The 21590-nt window shown below is 31.8% G+C and overlaps 1 protein-coding gene and 1 long non-coding RNA gene across 2 annotated transcripts in view; one reads left to right on the top strand and one right to left on the bottom strand.

Annotated features, from left to right (window-relative positions):
* LOC118193160 (phosphatidylinositol 4-kinase beta-like) overlaps positions 1-9254 on the bottom strand; it is a 177382-nt gene extending 168128 nt beyond the window's left edge. The window contains exon 1 of the mRNA XM_035364201.2: positions 9038-9254. The gene's annotated coding sequence lies outside the window, so the exon portion shown is untranslated. The remainder of the gene's footprint in view (positions 1-9037) is intronic.
* Positions 9255-9633: 379 nt separating this feature from the next.
* LOC146999119 (uncharacterized) lies at positions 9634-16515 on the top strand. The gene is made up of 2 exons (XR_015041119.1): positions 9634-9834; positions 16186-16515. It is a non-coding gene; the product is annotated as an uncharacterized LOC146999119 (long non-coding RNA).
* Positions 16516-21590: the final 5075 nt, after the last annotated feature.

The raw sequence follows: 21590 nt of genomic DNA, 5'->3' as shown, positions 1-21590 counted from the left end.
TCTATACTTTGATATGAATAATTGTATGACATTATATTGAGTTTTAAGGAAAAAAGCTAGTAAGAATGCAGTTTTTTCATATTCCTCTAGTGCTTTATCAAACCACTCTTTATAATAAACACTTATGTTTAAAAAATATGTACATATGATTTTTCTAATATAAAAAAATCATATATGTATCTTATATAAATTAGTAATTTTGCATAAATTGCGATTTTTATGGCTTACTTTAGGTAACCAGTATGGAAATGTTTGTATAACTTAAAGTAAGATTATCTCGAATTAAAACTGGAAAAAAGGTTTAACAGAATTCACAAAGCTCTTAAGTCATTTATACATTCATTTAAAACAAAGAAAATGCATTTATTTATACGTTGGGGGATGAACTCCGAAAAGCAAACACTGGGGTAAAATTTGTCCCGCGCGTGTACTAACGTGACGCAGTGATGTGCGTGTGCTGAAGGGTTAAAGCAATACTCCAGCTTGTACGGGGATGGGAAGAGCGGATTTAAATCCATGCACTCATGGTACAAATAAAACACCACCCTCAATTAAGAGACTTAACATTTTATTCATCACAAATTTTTAGTCTACTTACCAAAAGCAATACAACACAGAAACTGAACATAAAATAGAACTTAAATATTCCAATGTCGTTCATGTTTCTAATTTGAACAGATGTGAACATGTTGCTGTTAAAAAAAAAAAAACTAAACAAATTAACCTAGTGTAAATCAAGCTGAAAGCTATTGTCAGTTATATTGTCTATTGTAAGTTTGAAATGAATGGCTGAAAAATTAAACCACCTGACAAACAGATACAGATAAATGACCCTGAACTAATGAAAAGCAATTAAAATTAGTCTCTTGAAGTGCACTGAACAGATTACAGCATTTTGGAGCAATTTAGATAGTTGTCCAAAATTCCATTTCTTTGATTAATGTTTTCTTTCTCAAGAGAAATAAATGCACAGAAAAGAGAACTAAACAGTTTTAGAACAGCTTTCAGTTTAATTGCATCCAAAAATATAGTTCAGACCACTGATTCTCAACCAGGTGTATGCAAGAGAGGAATAGGTGGTACGCAAAGGAACAAAGTATTTTTAACTATTAAATTCAAAAATTAAATACCACCACAACATAATTATGAAGAATGTTTAAGTTTTTTCTCCAACACTCGTAAATTTGAGATCTGAGCTTTGTTCAAGGTCAATAGCAGCATAGAGTTTAGCAAATAGTCCGTTTTTATTCTTTTAGCCATAGACATAACAAAATTTGCCATAAATGGTGTTTTTAAAAGGAGTAATAGAAATGGCTATATCATTTAATAGGAAATAAATATAAGTTGCTATAAAAAGATAATAGCATCTCATTACTTCTTTTACAGTTATCTATTTTTAATTTGCATGCCTACACTTTATGCCACCACCGTTTCCTGGTTCCCATGGCTCTATTTTCAATTTTACTTCGATTTTCTGTCTCTAACTGAGGCGTTTTGTCTTCTTGTTGCTTTGTATTTCACAATTTTCTATGCGATTTGAGAATATCATTGTTTGTTTTTGAAGAACTCGTACTATACTGTGCATTTAAATATTTGTAAAAAATAAGAAGACAAACTTAGATTTTCAAAATGGAAAATGGGTAGGATTGATTAAGTGGAAAAGGTATGATTAACATGTGATGGATCACAGTGACAAAACAACACAGTATTTTGTATTGCAGTTGGATGAAAGTACTGATATAACAAACTCAATGTTAAATTATTAGTTTACATACGCTTTTAAAGTTCGGTTATTAGTTTACATTCATTTCAAAGAAAATAAATGAACTGCCGAAGAATATTTATTTTGTGAATCGCTTCATGATAGAGCATTTTATTTCTGAGAATATTTATTCCTTGAATTACATGCATTGCCGTATGCAGTTACGGAGCTCAGGCTTTAACAGGAACACATTTTGGTATTGTTTCTCAAATAAAGAAAGTTGCACCTGAAACTAAATTTAATCACTGCTCAATTCATTGTGAAGCTTTAGTAGCCAAAACAATCCCCGAAAACCTAAAAATTGTTTTGAATCAAGCTGTAAAAATTGTCATTGTTATTGCTAATGCTCACTTGTCTAACCTATAGTCAGCCCAAGCAAAATCCTTATGGCAAGGAGGGAAGTTTTACGCCTGCCGTTCGCAACAGCCTTGACCATCTTATAGGTGACAATGCGATTTAGCTCAGTTCCACCCAAAATTTTGATGGAGACCATCCCGGGACGAGGAGTCTAGGTCTGAGAGTCTCCCACCCCTCTTCCCCCTACCACCCACCTCTCGATAAGACTTTCGGCTTACCGCATATTTAGAGTGCCCTCATGCTGCAAGGACCCTACTTACATTTAGAAATATCCATGCCTTCTCCGGGATTTGCCCCCGGCCCATCGGCATAGCAATCAGTAACATTAACCACCATACCACCCGCGGTATTAAAATTGTTAATCATATTAAAAGCTGAGATTTAAATTCAAGAATATTTACGATTTTACACCAAGCTATGGACAGTGAACATGAAATGCTTTTATTATATTTTGAAGTAAACTGGTTATCCAGAGGCAAAGTTTTGAAATTAAAGAAGAATTAGCATTTGGCATTAAAAATCATTGTTTTTTTATTGATAACTAATTTCAACGTGTATTTTCAAAGAATTATGAAAAAGAAAATTTGATCAGAAATAAATTTTGTTCAAATGTACCTAAAATTTCGTCACATGAAGAAAATGAACAACTGATAGAAATTTCCTGTGATCAAACTCTAGCTGAAGATTTCAAAAATAACACACTTGTTAACTCTCGGCTGAACTGGAAAAAAAAGAAAAAAAAAAAAAAGAAAAGAAAAGAAAGAAAGAAAGAAAACTTAAAGGCATTTTAATTAAAGCTATTAAATTTTTATTGCCTTTTTGCTCAATCTATTTGTGTGAACAAAGATTTTGTTCCATGTTATATTTGAAAAATAAATACAGAACAAAATTAAAAGTGGATCCTAATTTGCAGCTGAAACTAAGTGAAATAAGGCCAGACAAAGACGTTAATCTATCTTAAGCAGGCCCAAATTTTGCCCTAAATTTTATTATTAAAGTATCATGACTTAAAAAGTGATACTAATTAAAATGGTAACCAATTTTAATCTAATATTTTTATGTGTGCATATTTAATACAAATATGCAATAAGGTGTGCAAATGGCAAAATATATTTTTTAAAATATTTCTATTGAGAAAAATTGAAAAATAATCATTGTAAAGTGTAGCAGTCGTACTAAAGTTCTTCAACCTTTGTTTAGATGGTATGTGTTAGTCAAAAGGTTGAGAAACATTGGTCTAGACTTTATCCCAATAAAACAACTTTTTTTTAAATGAGATTATTTTCAACCTAAACAAGGATAACTGCAATAAAATGTAAAATTTCATGAAGATGATGCTCGATAATGATTATCCTCTCATTTTTAAAAAAAGGGCAGGAAAAGGGAAATAAAAGATGCTAAATGATTCCCTTCTTCAATGGAAACTTTTTTCATTTATACCTCATCATAATAGCCAAAAGAAATATTACTAAATTTTAAATAACTGCATTTTAAAACACAGCTTCAAGAACTGTAAAATAGAAAGCATTTTTAGAAATGGTTAAATAGAAAGCAGGTTTGAACAAAAGACAGAATGTTTAGCAACAACAACCAACTAACAAATATTCAACTGTTATTTTTCAAATATGAAAATAATAATTTTTAGATTTATTTATTTAATATAAAGCAATATAGTCAAAAGTCATTAAAGGTACAAACAAGACCTCAAAGGTACAAACTTTCTGCGCATGCGTAAACGCATAATGCATTTACGCATGCGCATAATACCTTTACGCATGTGCGTTTAATGTATAACGGACAGTATAAGCTAAGCTAAAATTATCTAATTAACTATGTCAGTTAATGTTGCAGATTGCATTCTGGCTTATTATTTTTTGCAGACTGTTAGAGCAATTTTATAAAAGTAAGCTTGAACTTTCGATTATGTCAAAAAGAATTTCCAATGCTGGAGCTGCCAAAGGATCTACAAAGCGAAAGCACGTTTCGATGTCCATCAAACAAAAAGTGGAATTGCTGCAAAAAATGGATAAAGGCATATCCTTTGTTTTTCTAACCATTCCGAAATCTGTTTATCAATTTCACACTGTTCTGCGGGGGTGGCGAGAAACGTCGCAGCACCCAATGAACTGGAAGTTGACCTGTCAGCACTATCCTTATCTTCAGGGTAGATGTTTTTATTTTATTCGGCTTATAATTCCTTACTAAATGCAGTATTTCATCTCGATGTACTCTGATATGATTTAAATCAATTTCCTCGTCATTATAAATATCAAGAATACACATCAAATAGTTTCCTGGTTGCAATTTTCTAATTTTGACTATGCATAGTGTATGCTTTACGCATAAGCGCGTTGAAAGAAATGTTTAATAAAGTAAACAAATAAATATTAAGCCTTTTATTTTGTAAATTTTGATACCCTTTAGATCATAATTGCTCTTTATTTCATAAATTATGGTTTCATATTTTTAATTTTATAATTTAATAATTTAAAAAGTGGAATTGCTTCAAAAAATGGATAAAGATCCATTTTTTGCAGCAATTCCACTTTTTGTTTGATGGACATTGAAACATACTTTTGCTTTGTAGATCCTTTGGCAGCTCCAGCATCGGAAATTCTATTTGACATAATCGAAAGTTCAAGCTTACTTTTATAAAATTGCTCTAACAATCTGCAAAAAATAATAAGCTGGATCCAATTCGAAGATTAAGGAACAACGCAATCTGCAACATTAACTGAAATAGATAATTAGATAATTTTAGCTTAGCTTATACTGTCCGTTATACATTAAACGTGCATGAGTAAACATATTATGCGCATTATTATTCAATTTGTCAGTCCACCTTTATAAAATGGACACAAATGTATTTGATCATTTTACAAGGACTATTTACATTGATCCATTTATGCAGATAATTAATGCATTAACTCCTATGAGAAATTATCACCATCTGCTGGCAATAATGTAAACAATATTTCTATGAATATAGAGAACATTAATTTCTGATATATCTACACATATCTAATTACCTGTATCTAATAAATAAAACATTAATAAATGAAATTAAATAATTGGTAATCATATAGCATGCAATCTAGCTTTCAGTAAGTTATTTTTCAGATGGTAAAAATAAAATTGGTTGTTTCAATCATTTCTTTTTCCTACCATTTTATTGCAAGTACGAGTTTTAAAAGTGTGGCGCCATCTAAGAAATAACTAACTAAAAATGATAGATTGCATACTACAGGTTTACCAAATTTTTCAATAAATTAACACTACTGTCAGTAGTATAGGTGTATTTTAAGATTTCATTTTTACTTTGTATTCTTACAGTAATTTGATCAGGCAATCAATTAGAAATTTGGCCTATTTATAAAACGAATTAATAAAAATGAGTTATATTGTTACTTGAGACACGGAAAAATTTTATGATGTTCAGTAAGTATGTTCTTAAATGTACAAAGCAAAACCTTTAATTCAGGGTTAACTTCCATTTATTCACAACCCTTCAAATTTTAAAAGTACTTAATAAAATCTTGAATGTGAATCCTGGTCAATACCAGTTTTGGATTGTTTTGGTTTACTTAATAACAGCAAAGCACACTCGGGCTATCTGCCTAAGGGGAGGGATGCCTTTGTGGAGGACTTTCTAAGGGAAACTGGTTCGTATACATGTTACACATGGGGAAAACCACGAAAACGCCCATGCGGCGAGACAGTTTGTGGTATTCTAACCTCGGACCGAACTACCAGCGGTGGCATAGCTAGGGTGGGGCAAGAGGGGACATCTGTCCCCATGAGCAGCATTCAGGAGGTGCCAAATTGATGTTATGAAATTTTAGAATGAAATGTCTCCCATTCTTGGCACACAGAAAGAGGCGCAAAATCTTCAGTTGCCCCAGGCACTGAAAACCCTAGCTACACCTCTGGCTACCAGTGTTTAGCGACTTTACCGCTCAGCCACTGGTAGGCACCAGTTTTGGGAAATGTTAACCAACTATTTCTGCAGTAATATAAAAAAAAAATAATAATAATAACTCATAGTAGAATTATCAAGAGTATAATACCTAAACTGCAAAATAACTACGACATCCCTACTAACTATACATTTTTGTAGCATATTTCTATCATGTGCAGACATAAATAATCATAAAAGAGCAAATTTCTTTTTCAGATGGCTATAGTAGAATATACGAATGAAAACTGCAAATGAAGATGAATAAACTGATAGCTGGAAAGGTACCAGAAAGCGTTACACAAGAAAGATTTTAACATTGATAATCCCGAAATTTAGCATATTACTATAACTCGACAACTCCTCAATAATATGTACCGTAATTTCCGGAAGAAAGGCCGCATCAGCGTAAACGCCACACTCGAGAAAAATGGCGGGAAAAGAAATTAAAATTACACAGAAACGCCGCAATAGATTAAATAGACATCGTCGTGGGCCGTATAGATGCAAAAACTCAACCTAAGTCCTGATATATGACATACCAGTTAAGAAAAATGCATGAAATGAAACCATAACTCAAAAATAAATTAAAGGTAAGAAATGTATAGCTTCTGTGCCGTTTAGAGACATTTTCAAAAATTTTCCGTTCCCTAATTAAAAACTATCCAACAAGTACTTGTACCCTAACTGATGGGATCTGTATTTAGCAGAATGCCAAGAAAAATCCATTCATGCTGAAGGGGATATATGTCAGAGTTCGTTATTGCGAGGCAGGTGGTCCGCCTTTGAAAAAAATTGCAGAAAAGGCAGGGGTGGAAAGAGGATGGGTCCTGAAAGATTCATCGAATGGCAGAGGAGAGAGACTATTCGAACTGATGAGAATGTTAATTTGAAAGGGGGAAGAATGTTATTGTTCTGAGATCTTGTTTAGGGTGAATAAGGCATGTAGGTCCGTTCAAGGGAAAGAATGTAAACAAAATAACGTTCGCAAAAAGCAACTGAGTGGTCTTTTGTGTGGGAACAGCACCAATCTATGCACAATGACCATCATAGGAAATATTTTATTTTTAGTGCACCTAAACGTCGCATGGGTAGAAACGCTGCGGCGTTTCTTCCGGAAATTACGGTACTTTAAAAACAATCACAACTGATCGATCCATTACATTAATGGATTGTAGTTTTATATTTTGCCTGTATACATGTAAACTGAAACACTGCCACTAAAAAAAATGCCAGGTTCATGAAATGGTTGAGCATGTTGATACAAGATACGCTGTAAGGAATGCTAAAAATCCTTCAGCCTTCCTTGTAGGATATATTTACTAACATGCTTTACATTCATTTCTAGGACTACTCTCGAAACATACCCAAGAAAACATTCAGAATTTAATTTTGGATTTTTAGCTAATTTTATTTCCATGAAAATTAATATACGTATAGAATGAAATAAGTTTAATACCAGTCTTCCTCATAGTTTTTCTATAAAACTAATTACAGTCTAAGATTTAATTTTGCTTAGTTTTAAACTCGTACACACATAATCTATCTAAATAGCTATGCTTGCAATAAAAAATACATTAATTTACCTACTAAGAATAACACCTACATTAGGTGTTACTCTCAGCAGGTAAATTAATGTATGATAAAAACTGTCTGATTTTGTTAAATCTCGAACACTTGCAAGATTTTATTTTATTTTCCTAACAGTTAATGTTTAGTCTGGAAACAACCTTTCCTTTACACCCTCATTATCCTGTTAGAATGAAATTTTAGTTTCATGCTTTATGCAAAGTATGGTAGAAACTATATAAAAAAGCTGAAGTCTGAGTTACTTTAGACACAGCATGTTCTGCCTTTCAGCCATGTTTTTGCTACTAGTTGCTAATCTATGTCTGTGATATTAGCCGAAGAGCCAACTATGTGTTAAATATCTCTATATAGCTTCAGCTGATTATTCAACTTAAAATTAGTTTAGTTTTGTTTTCTACTTGTTAAAGCCACAAGCGCTGGCTATTTGTAAGCCCAAGTAGGTCCATCTGTGAATATATCAGAATTAAAATAAACAGGTACTTTAAACTTTGTTCTGTTGTTGTTACTGACCCAGTAGAACTTATAGTCTTAGTAGGTTCTGAAATTCAAGTAATTTTAAATTAGCTAGAACACTCTACACTCTAAAATAATTATAAATTTAAGAGATTTTATTTTATTTTTAATAAACTGAATGCCTACTTTAACAATACCTGTGAAATCCAAAAGTTTTTCAGGCTAATTTAAGAAATATAAACAAAATGTTTCAACACTTTATTCAGAGCAAAAACTGAAATATACAAATTATCTATTTTTACTTAAATTAAAGGCAACTTTATTCTTACACTTCTAAATTCTTCAAAATTTCTACACAATTTTCAAAAATCATATGAAAAGTCACAAAAAGTTACTAATGTAATAAAATGGGCATATGAACAGTAAATAAATTAGTATATATCAGCTTGAATGAATGAAAGCTGCAGTAACGCCGTATCTAATTATGAAAATTTTTCAAAAAGGAAGGATCTACTTTAACATGGACTCAGAAAATGGAAATAGACAAAACATAAATAAACTAAATTATGTTGCAACAAAGATACACACATTCAATACAGATTTACACTATAATAAACACAATGAAAGTGCAAACACGGATCTATGCTTATGAAGAAGATCCGTAGACATTACTCCTAACGTTGACAAGCAGTAACTTTATATTTATGAAATATCTTTTTGTAGTTTTAAAAAAATAGAGGAAACACAACATAAACGTATTATACATACATGATTTCCAACGGATAATAAACAACAACTCCATACAGTGTCTTAAAATATAAAAGCCGCGATGAATATTAAGAGGTATAATTATTTCAACGATTAATTTCTTGTTAAAAAGGTTACAAGTAAAACTAATCACATAAAAACAACCAACTTACCTCAAATTTCGCAGGCATGACCTAAATCATTAACATAAATGTTTATATCATAGACGTTTTAAAAATCTCTTCGTATTTTAAAACCTAAATTATTCATGCAGTCTTTTAATGGAAAACGATTTAGCAACTTTGGACTAACTGATATTTAATTCATACTATTTCGTTCCGCATACAAACAGCTGACACAACCACCAAACCCCAAGCTAGCAATATGAGTCATTCCTCGGTGTACTCCATTTCACTTCAGCCCAAGTTTCCCTTCCTTGTTATTAATAAAACTAGATTTAAATAGAAAACTCGATGGTTTCAAACAGCTTTCCTGGGTAAACTGATAAATGTTATTTAAATAAAAATATTTAATTATAATGAAAACTTTACATTAAGCATGTTAGGAAACTTAGAATGGAAGAAAAGTTTGAAAATGTTAAAAACTTATCTTAATTGTATACTAACACATGCAATTATTTTATTCTGAATATTTTTATTTTGTTTTTTTTTTCCGAAAACAGTGTGAAAATTTTGTTATCTCTTCAGACATATAATGAACCAATCCATTTCTCTTTTTCATGCAAAGTTTCAGCCAACGGGGAAGAAGACTCAATACCGCGGTTAGAAGTGTTTTCGTGTTTTGTTTTTATTTTGAAAGATATGTGTAACATTTACTTGCAGTAGAAGTTTTCTGTGACATTCATTTAGCTTCAAGTGCTTGTTAATGATTCTAGTAATAATGAGAAATACATTTCTGTGCGTCAGAGTTTTCATAATAGTACCAGGCTAAACTTTATTCACTGGAGAAGGTAAATATGGCCGTACTCCATAGAGCTCTGTTAACGTGGTTTCTGTTTGCTGTCTTCTTAATACTTCTTACACTGCGTCTTGATGAAAAAACTGATTGGGATTGGTTTATTATATTTATACCCCTTTGGATATTTGATTTTAAGCTTTTAGTATTTATAACATTTAGGATTGTGACGCATTGCAGAAATGGGCATGACCGTTCTTTCGTTACTATGTATTTAAAATGCTGGTACTTATTCTGTGTACTTTTAAAAGTTACATTTCAGATTCTTCTCGCTATACGTTTGCAGTATTACAGTGGAATTAGCTGGTACTATATAATGATTCCATTATGGATTTTGCTGGTGGGAATGTGTGGAGAAGTTTTTTTCAATCTTGTATCGCATAGGAGCTTTTAACTTATGCATATCAAGATTTATACCACAAAGTGCACTGTGCTAATATCTCTAAGTAATGAAATTTTATTTACATTAATTGGCATGGAAAACCATTTGTGACTAATCATGTTGTGTGCATAATGTGAAATGTGGAATTACATGACAAAGAAACAAACATTTTGTACGGAAACTTTTGTAATATTGTATTGCATGCATTCTGCGTTAAATGAAAAGATAAGTAGTGTAAAAGATAGCTCCAGATTACATGTTCCTACCCCCCAAAAAATAAAACTGGAAATATGAAGTTAGTGTTTTCAGTTTAGTGATTCAGAATCTGTTTTCATTGTTGGGAAGAAAACTTCTAGATGTAAGCTGTTTATCAGACATATTAACTCTCTTTTGATAATAATACATTTCTTAAAGACCTGGTTGAAAAATTAATTACCATAATTCAAAAAGTAAATTTTGTTAATGGTGAAGTTGTAATATATGCTTGCACAGTAAGTACCTAAATATCTGTAAAACTATAAAATTTGATCTGTATCATTTATGTTATGAAATCTTTTTACAACTTTGTTCTTTTTGTAATCTTTCGCATTTCGGAAAACAAAAATCATTATTAGTAGTTATGTACTGGCTGAAATGTGTATTTAAATGAATTCATTTCATCCATTTCATGTGATCAAATTCAATGAGAAACTGTAGTAGAAATCTTATCTTACTGTAGTAGAAACTGTAGTAGAATCTTTAAGTTAAAAAGTTCTAATGAGAACTAAAAAACTTATTATTTAAATTTTTAATAATTGTTTTCTTTTACATAGCAGCTGAATATCCCCCCCCCGTATTAAACATATTTTTGTATCATATGTTAAACGTGTTTGTGTTATGTATATCGCATATAAATATTTTAAAAGTTCAATGTTCATTAAAAAAATTAACAACTGTTTTCTTTTTGTGAGAAATGTGTTTTGTTTGTTTAATCTGCAATGCGTAATGACATTGATTATAGCAGTCTTCACAAGCACACAAGACTTATTTACTTTAGGAACCCTAATTTATTACTTATGAGGAAAGTGGTCTGGAAATGCATTTCGTACCAATGGTAAAGAAGAGAATTTCTTGAGTTTTACGGTGTATAGTAGTATTTAAATTATTTATTGGAAAAAACTATTAAGTAAACTATCTTTTTAATTTATAATAAATAATAATTTTGTTTCATGTTTTTATATCTATATAAACTTTCTGATAGTGTATTTTTATTAGCAATCTTTTTTTTGGGGGAAAGAGTGAAAGCAGGCAATACTTACGCTAATATATGTTCACACATACATATATATGAATTTAATTATTAATTTTCTATTTATGATTATTTCCTAGGAAATAAAGTGTAAATCTAATGGTAATTGAAATTAGGAAATGTTCAAAGTTAAGAGGACTGTGATAAAACTATTTAAAATTTGTAATAAACTGAAAGTAAATTTATTTGTCTAGGATATCTGCAAATAATACTTATTTTTGATAACGAAAAACATATAAAAAATTTAATTTGGTTGATCTTTACAATATGGTAACTGGTAATTTGGCGACATTTTGGAGGCGATAAAGGTTACTACCTGGCACTTTGGTAATAATGTGAGCAGTACTCAGTTCCGATTACGCATTATTTTGTGTGAGGGAAATGAGAGATCATGGGATATGTCATGTGATATTAATGGACGAATTACGGTTCTTTAATCGGAAAAGGGGGAAAATCGGGAACAAATCTGGAAATTTTGTATTTGGCTTTATTCTGTGTTGTGTGAAACAGTGTTCGTGAATTTTTGGATCCCATGGCCGTAACTAAAGTGAATTGGAAATGGGTATTTATGTATGTATTAATTTAATGTATGTGCTCATTTATATTTTAAATAGTGTTTTTGAATTTAATTATATTTTAATTAAATGATAGTTATTTTGTGAATTTTATGTTTGTAGGAATTTGGTATACGTTTTAGTTGAAGTAAACGTGCATGGAAATAATTTGGTTGATCTTTACATTATTCCATGTAAAAGCCTAAGGAGAGGGGCATCCCGTGTAGGACTGGCAGGTAGCTCAATTTAATGGCCGGTCATCGACCCTAAGTTGTCATCGCCCACCCCACCGTGGTCTCGGCCCGGCCGAGACGGTGGTCTCGACTTGGTCGTGCTTAGCAGTGGGCTCGATGTTCGTTGAGCGTTCATCAGAGGGTCTTTTAAATGTGTTGGTGTCTCGGGGATGTGGGACCCTGGGCCCAGCAAGCGAGTTCTAACCATCCTTAGGGTGGCTTTTGACTGATTTTCAGTCCCTGTAGTGCCGTTAAGTTGGCGAAGCAGGTATAAAACTAGTTAGTTTACATTATGGTAACTTAACGATTTTTTGGCAAAAATTTGGCGACCAACTCTCCTACAGCAACCCTCTATTTTTTCCCCGCCGCCATTTTGTCTTCACGAAGTAAAGACATGTTTCTTTTCTTTTTATCTCCTGAACACTTCTTCCAACAATCTACTAGCCGAATTACACTTATGCTAGAAATTTTATCAAACAAAACTGCTTAATCATGACAAATATTCACTGCAAAATTAGGAAAAACTGCACAATACCATTCTCCCTACGCATTTTTCAAAATAACACATACACATAAACCATGTACACGCCGACTTATTTTTACTTAAAAAAAATCCCAGAATTGCACAAAAATGGCATTGCGCACACTCTTCACTATATCCATGTACACTGCTTTTTTCTCATAAATTACAAAAATTTCACGAAAATACATGACAATTTTCTCAATCTTTAAACCCGGTAAAAAGAACATATATGAAATTACCTAATCGCGAAAAAGTATTTACCCTTTACAAATATGAACATTTCCACATATAAAATAAATAAAATATCCAAAAACTTTTACCTCTAAATCATCTATTACATTATACACGTCACCAACGAATTCATACCGCAAGCATTACAAATACTTAGTATCAAATATTTAAATTATTTCCATGCACGTTTATTTCAACTTAAACGTATACCAAATTCCTACAAGCATAAAATTCACAAAATAACTATCATTTCATTAAAATATCACTAAACCATGTACACGTCGACTTATTTTTACTTAAAAAAACATCCCAGAATTGCACAAAAATGGCATTGCGCACACTCGGCACTATATCCATGTACACTGCTTTTTTCTCATAAATTAAAAAAATTTCACGAAAATACATGACAATTTTCTCAATCTTTAAACCCGGTGAAAAGAACATATATGAAATTACATGATCGCGAAAAAGTAATTACCCTTTCCAAATATGAACATTTCCACATATAAAATAAATAAAATATCCAAAAACTTTTACCTCTAAATCATCTATTACATTATACACGTCACCAACGAATTCATACCTCAAGCATTACAAATACTTAATATCAAATATTTAAATTATTTCCATGCACGTTTATTTCAACTTAAACATATACCAAATTCCTACAAACATAAAATTCACAAAATAACTATCATTTCATTAAAATATAATTAAATTCAAAAACACTACTTAAAATATAAATGAGCACATACATTAAATTAATAAAAATTACCTTACAATCCTAATTACTTTAAACTAAATCATTTCTAATAACAATTTTCCCAATAATACCAAATTCCTTTCCACCTTACATTTACAACAATGCATAAAAATAATATCCTCAAATAATTAAAAATACTAACTTACCTAATCTTCTTCAGAATCTTGATTACGTGGCGGATATACTTTTCTTACTTCTGTTTCAGAATCTTTAAAATCATACTTATCTTTCAAAGCAAGATACCAGGTAAAATAAATAACATAATAAAACATCTTTATTTCTCTCTTGCACAACCTTAAAAAACATTTATTACTATCCTTTTCAATACCACTAAATACCCATTTCGAATTCACTTTAGTTACGGCCATGGGATCCAAAAATTCACAAACACTATTTCACACAACATAAAATAAAGCCAAATACAAAATTGCCAGATTTTTTTCCCGATTAAAGAACAGTAATTCGTCCATTAATATCACATAACATATCCCATGATCTCTCATTTCCCTCACACAAAATAATGTGTAATCAGAACTGAATACTACTCACATTCTTAACAAAGTCTAACTAACCTAATCTTCTTCCGAATCTTCCTTACATGGTGGATACACTTTTATTATGGATTCAATAAAATTACTGAACGATTTTTTTTTCCGAATTTGATAAAAAAAAAATTCTCTTTATCACATCTACAATTCACTTTAGACAGCGCCATACAATCCCAAAATTATTCAACCCTACTTCACACAACACACAATGAAGCTTAATACAAAATAATATACATCCACAGATACTTTTCCAAATTCCCCCCTTTTCCGATTAAAGAACCGTAATTCGTCCATTAATATCACATGACATATCCCATGATCTCTCATTTCCCCCACACAAAATAATGCGTAATCGGAACTGAGTACTGCTCACATTATTACCAAAGTCCCAGGTAACCTTTATCGCCTCCAAAATGTTGCCAAACTACCAGTTACCATATTGTAAAGATCAACCAATAAGTTAAATATCTGACAATAAGTATTTGTAATGGTTGCGGTATGAATTCGTTGGTGACGTGTATAATGTAATAGATGATTTAGAGGTAAAAGTTTTTGGATATTTTATTTATTTTATATGTGGAAATGTTCATTACTTTTCGCGATCAGGTAATTTCATATATGTTCTTTTTACCGGGTTTAAAGATTGAGAAAATTGTCATGTATTTTCGTGAAATTTTTCTAATTTATGAGAAAAAAGCAGTGTACATGGATATAGTGAGAGTATGCGCAATGCCATTTTTGTGCAATTCTGGGATGTTTTTTTAAGTAAAAAAAAGTCGACGTGTACATGGTTTAGTGATATTTTAATTAAATGATAGTTATTTTGTGAATTTTATGTTTGTAGGAATTTGGTACACGTTTAAGTTGAAGTAAACGTGCATGGAAATAATTTAAATATTTGATACTAAGTATTTGTAATGCTTGCAGTATGAATTCGTTGGTGACGTGTGTAATGTAATAGATGATTTAGAGGTAAAAGTTTTTGGATATTTTATTTATTTTATATGTGGAAATGTTCATATTTGGAAAGGGTAAATACTTTTTCGCGATCAGGTAATTTCATATATGTTCTTTTTACCGGGTTTAAAGATTGAGAAAATTGTCATGTATTTTCGTGAAATTTTTCTAATTTATGAGAAAAAAGCAGTGTACATGGATATAGTGAAGAGTGTGCGCAATGCCATTTTTGTGCAATTCTGGGATGTTTTTTTAAGTAAAAATAAGTCGGCGTGTACATGGTTTATGTGTATGTGTTATTTTGAAAAATGCGTAAGGAGTATGGTATTGTGCACTTTTTCCCAATTTTACAGTGAATATTTGTCATGATTAAGCAGTTTTGTTAGATAAAATTTCTAGCATAAGTGTAATTTGGCTAGTAGATTGTTGGAAGAAGTCTTCAGTAGATAAAAAGAAAAGAAACATGTCTTACTTCGTGAAGACAAAATGGCGGCGGGAAAAAAAAATAGAGGGTTGCTGTAGGAGAGTTGGTCGCCAAATTTTCGCCAAAAAAACGCCAAGTTACCATAATGTAAAGATCAACCTTTAATTTTTTTGAGGTTTAAAAAAAATTTATTTAAACTAAATTATGCAATATATAGATAACATTTGATAAAATGTATAAAAGATATAATAAAAAATTATATATGGTATATATATATTTTTTTTTTCCAGACTGGTTTCTTTTAAATTTTTTACATCGTATTAAAAGGAGGAGACATGTGAATGGTTATACATTTCCCTTGGTGTCTAAAAGAACTAGTTCCTCAGTTAACCTAAATAAAAATCTTTCAAAATTTTCTATTAGTATCATCTCTTAACTTACAGAGCATTCAACAGAGGCGTATCCAATGTTTTCAGCACCTGGGGACAGCTAAGGATTTTGCACCCTTTTCTGTATTCCAAGAATGGAAAACATTTCATTCTGAAATGTGTATCATCAATTTGGCGCCCCCTGGATGCTACACCCGGGACGGATGTACCGGCTTGCCCCACCCTAGCTACGCCACTGGCAATCAACCATTTGGATTTTCAAAAGTAGCAATTTGTTTATTCTAGAGAAGTATTTTAAGTAACTCTTTCAAACTTATTGAAGTGAAAATAGTTGAAAATTACTATTGTAAGATATAGTGCCCTTAATAAATTAAGGTTATTAAATTTTTAGGATCTTTCTGATTTCAAACATACTTTATTTTATCAAATTAATCTTAGGTGCATAAATGTGTCATTTGTGATCTAGATACTGTAAAGTCATAAACAGTTTACAGATGTCTCCCATTTTAATTGAAGAATATCATTACTTATTTATTCTGTGCATTGAACAATTATTAAAGATTTGAATAACAGTCATGTTATTTCTTGAATATTCTGTAGTTGCCAACACAATTAATATAGTTACCATATTACACTAAAAGTGGTAATAAGCAATATTTCATTTCCTTTCATATAAACTCTTTTAAAATTCTTCATTCTATTATAAACTAAAGAAAATAACGTAGAAGTAGAGTAAAATTACTAATGTTTGCTTCTCTAAAGTGTTTCATTCAGCTATTCTGTAATAGTGAAATTGAAGAGAATTACCCAACACCAGAATGGAACCAAACATTTTATGAAGCTCAGGTTAGTAACATAATGAAGAATAAGCATTATAAAAGAAAATCAAGTGTATTTACTGATATACCTGAGAATAATAAAATTGTTTAAACTGAACTTGGAAATAAAGAAAAACATTGGAGAAAAAAGAAAAAACAAGTGAGGATTAAAACCAGAAGGTTACATGCTTTTTTATGTACATTAGCTGTTGAAGTTGCTGAAGTTTTTTTCGTTCAGTCAGTCCAGAAAAGAAAATTTCAAAATGTAAACGGTTTATCAAAAGATATATTTGCAGATAATAATTTTGTTGTGGTAGAATTTGCTGTGTGCTGTGTAAAGAATAAAGTTCATTATGCTATTTGTATTGAAATAATTACAATCATAAGAGGCATAGTTCAAGTTTATTAGAAAACATACAAATGAAATGTACGGTTAATATATATATATATACCATTGGCATATCATCCTCTGAAAGTAATGACATGTCAGTAGAACAAAATATTGTTGTTTACTGAATCATTCATTTCATAAGTTAGTTCTCAAGTTTATAACTCGTTCTAGTCAAACCTCTCTATTACAAACTTCAAGGGGTTGGATTAGATCCAATTAGAAAAATGTATTATCTCACAAAAGTGTATGAAAACTGAATTTGAATGAAGAAAAAAATTATTTATATTGTCACATATGCCAAAAGAAATGAATAATAGATTTAATTAAAAATATTACAATTCAGTTGCAATTATTAATACACACAGTTATCAAATTTGTTCATTCTTTTCAAATCTCTTCGAAGTGTCTGGTAAATTCATTGGCCTTTTGTATAAAGCATTTGTTCAGATACTGGCAAAATATGCCTTCTTTTGAATAGCAAATCATTTCAACAATGCTTCTTCAACATCCATGTGCTCCAAATCTAAATTCCATAAATACAAACATTCTCATGAACAGAAATTACAAAATTTTGACTTTTACTTATTATACTAATTTGAATAAACTGCATCTCATATATCGATTTAGGTGCAACCATTTTGTATTTTTCAAAACGATGTTCTCTTTATTTTCATGCAAAAGCTTTACGTTTACACTGTGGTTGAATTTTTGGTACAGAAATATACTGCAGAGAGCTTGGTCAAAGAAGTTTTCCCCAGGAAAATACAAATCAGGAGCATAATTCCTTCACCAATGTGGCAATGTGCCCAGTGGGAACACAATTATTTTCTCCAAGATATGTATGGTTCTTTCAAGAAGTTCAGTGCTGTGGACAAAGTGCAAGAAAATACAAATTTTTAAGACAATCAAAAATATCTAGTTCTAAATTTTTTTAATAGTTTGCATAATCTTAAAATTTATGAAATTTTTTTACACTTATTTGGCAATAGGGAAAAAAGGGGAAGTGTTACTTTTCTTCACCTACCCTCTTCCGAAAGTTGCCAACCATTGGTGACTAATTGTTTGCCAAGCTAATTCATAAACGGCAACAGCGATTTTGAAAATAGTGGTGCACTAAGAATTATATAAAGAGCAATGAATCAATAAAATTAAAAAATCAAGAAACATCCATAAGACATTTATCTTTCTAAAGAAATCCTTATGTAATTTTTTTTATCGTTGGTAATGAATGATTATCCGCCAAAATTCTCTTCGTTTAGAATATTTGAATCCACCTTCTATCCGTATAGGAAATCCCTTTTACATTACTTTTCTTTCTGCTCTAAACCAAGGCTATAAGAAACAGGTGTGACACCCAACTCTAAAAGAACAAAGAATAAATTCTTAAATTCAAAAAAGAATTCAATAAACTTTACAAAATATCTTCTGTTTTTCAAAAGATCTAGAGAATCCGAAACTCTTATTCAAAGGATGGAACTCGGACAGTATTTTATATTTAGCTAAAACAAACCCATAAGGATCAAAACATTGTTGCTTGAAAGAAGCATCTACTGTAAAACCTTATGCCCATTTGAATCACTACTTCTTGTTTCTCTGAATAGCGAAAATTTCCAAGATAGTATCCAGCCTTTAATAAAGTTCTGTCTGGTAGCTCAATCAAAGAATTTCAATTGAATCAAAAACTATTCACATTTTAAAGTTCAATGGGCACGTACACCCAGAAGTGTTATAAGATATTGTTGCGAATTTTGTACACATGTAAATAGTTTTAGTGCAATTATATGTGAAATTGTAGTATTTTTTGTATAATGCAGCATGAAACGCTTGAAAGAGGCGAAGTTCTTTCGGAAAAATTAGATTACAGAGGCAAGTCTACTCAGCATTGAGTAAATGACGATCTTGGAGAGATATCGCCAAGCTAGCAGTGGTTTTGGTGACTAATATTTGTCCCCAAATTTGACGAGAAATTGCCAAAATTCGTCACATTTGGCGACATTTTGGCTCGGTCCCTGTGTAACTAATTAGTATTGTAATTGAATAACTGTAATTGATCTCTATATGTTGTAGGGTTTATTTTAATTTTCTAATGTTATTTTCATTTTGGAACAAACCTTTCCTTTCTCACTTTTCACATACGTCTCCCTGCCAGATTGAGTTTTTAGGGTTACTTTTTATGTAAATGAGGTAGAAAAAAGTATTTAATTTGAAGTCTCTATCATTTCACTAGAAAAGCCTTGTAGATAGTGTTAGGATAGTGCGTTCTGCCTTCCGACCACGTTGTTGTTAAAAGTGTAATTTTACTACTATTCGGCCGTATTGTTACGTGCCTGCTAGCTTTCGCCGGTAAACTGAAATAAGAGCCAACTGTCCTAGTTAATCTAGTTAGGCTATCTGCCTAAGGAGAGGGGTGCCTTCGTGGAGGACTTTCTAAGGGAAACTGGCTCGTATACACGTTACACATGGGGAAAACACCCATGCAGCCAGCCCGCCCAACCACGACACGATAGGAACATAAGAGTGAAGGGACTCCCTACTTCTATCAAGGAAGACTCTATTTAGTGGTTTGAGAAATAGAAAATTTCCTGCTGTCAAGGTAAGTTCGAGAGTAGCAAAAACGGAGTAAAAGCCAAACTGCCTATATTTTTTTGTTGAACTCAAAAGAAATACTGAAGAGAACCAGATTTTTCAGCTGAACAACGTCTTCAGTTTTGACATACGCGTGGAGAAATATAATCCGAAGATAAGGCCTGTGCAATGTTTCCGCTGTCAGGCCCTTGGTCATACGCAGCATCTATGCATGTGTAAAGTGCGGAGGGCTGCAAGGGAATAACACCTGTTCGAAGAAACCTGAGGAAAATCCATGTTGTATATTTTGCCAAGGGGAGCATGCAGTTTCCGTGGTTGCGCGGAATATAAGAAGAGGTTTGAAAAAGGAGGACAGCCCAGAATCCAGAGGAAACCACCCCCAGACGTCACCCAAGCAGCTTTGGTCTCTGGAGGTACTTGGGTGCAGGGGGCGGAGCTACTGGTCTTCTTTTCCAAGTGAAACCTGAAAAGGAAGTGCATCCACTTGCAAAACAGGCATTGGTCGGGGGAAGGCGTTAAAAGAAATAACATACTGAACACTTTTAGTGAATGACGTGGGTCTATTTTGCAGTAAAAAGTTCATGGTTACCTCTATTGAGTTAAATTAAAATAAAGATTAAGCTGGATGAAATACAAAATAACTGAGTAAATTTAATACATGAAATCTTTGCAAAACTTATATGACAGCACTTTTTACCAGATGGCGCCATATATTTTTCAAAGTGTAATAGTAGTTATGAAATTAAACCTTAGATGGCGACACCTATGCCGCGATTTAAAACAGAGTATAATTAAGTGGAAATAAATCATTATTACGTTATCGCATTAGATTTTAAGGTAAATTAACATGGGAATAGAGAAAATAATCACAGTTTACGTATTTAAATGTATAAGGACCGCTTACGGTCTTTTTCTGTTGTCTCTCCCCCGGTAATTATAATTCAGCTGTGAGATAGAGCTGTTATTTACTTTATGAATATTCCTACAATATTTTCTTGCAATTTTTGCAAGGCAAACGTTAATTTTATCAACATTGAGTTCATGATGAATTGCATTGTTCCTAATGAACCAGCGGCAATTTGCCATCTGTTTCAAGTTCATATTTTGTACTTGAATTATTTTTCATGGTTGTGTCACATAGAAAACCCCAGACCGGACAGGCAAAGTGATGATGGGACCCATAATGAATTGAAATACAAGAACTTTATTTTGAATAGACAAAATCGAGTTTCGGCAATTAGGGGGTTAAGTAAAGCTTTAACACCCCGAAACTTGTTTAAAGTATATGTAACATGTGGGGCCCATGTGAGTCTTTGGTCTAAAATGACACCTAGGTATTTCACTTGCTTGTCCCAGGGAATACTGGTACCATACATTTTGAGGATGATATCCAGATACAGGTTGACCAGGTAAACAGCTTCTGATTTCTCCACGTTCGTCTTAATTTTCCATTTTATCCTCCAGGACTCCAGTGCATGGATATGTTCTTGCAATGTGTGTACAACCACCAAAGACGCGTTTTGGTGGAGGATCGCAGTATCGTCTGCGTAAAGTGCTAGTGTAGTAAGGGGGTTGTGTGGGATGTCGTTCGTATAAATTGAAAATACACTCATGTCCATAAATTAAGGATAATGCAAAATCAGGCAAAGGAAGAGTTAGAAGCA

The sequence above is a fragment of the Stegodyphus dumicola genome, chromosome 1 (assembly GCF_044657685.1).
Source record: "Stegodyphus dumicola isolate Sdum_Otavi_A_Nest chromosome 1, ASM4465768v1".
NCBI classification, from domain to species: domain Eukaryota; kingdom Metazoa; phylum Arthropoda; class Arachnida; order Araneae; family Eresidae; genus Stegodyphus; species Stegodyphus dumicola.
The sequence above is the reverse complement of the archived record's forward strand: the minus strand, read 5'-3'. Positions and strand labels throughout refer to the sequence as shown.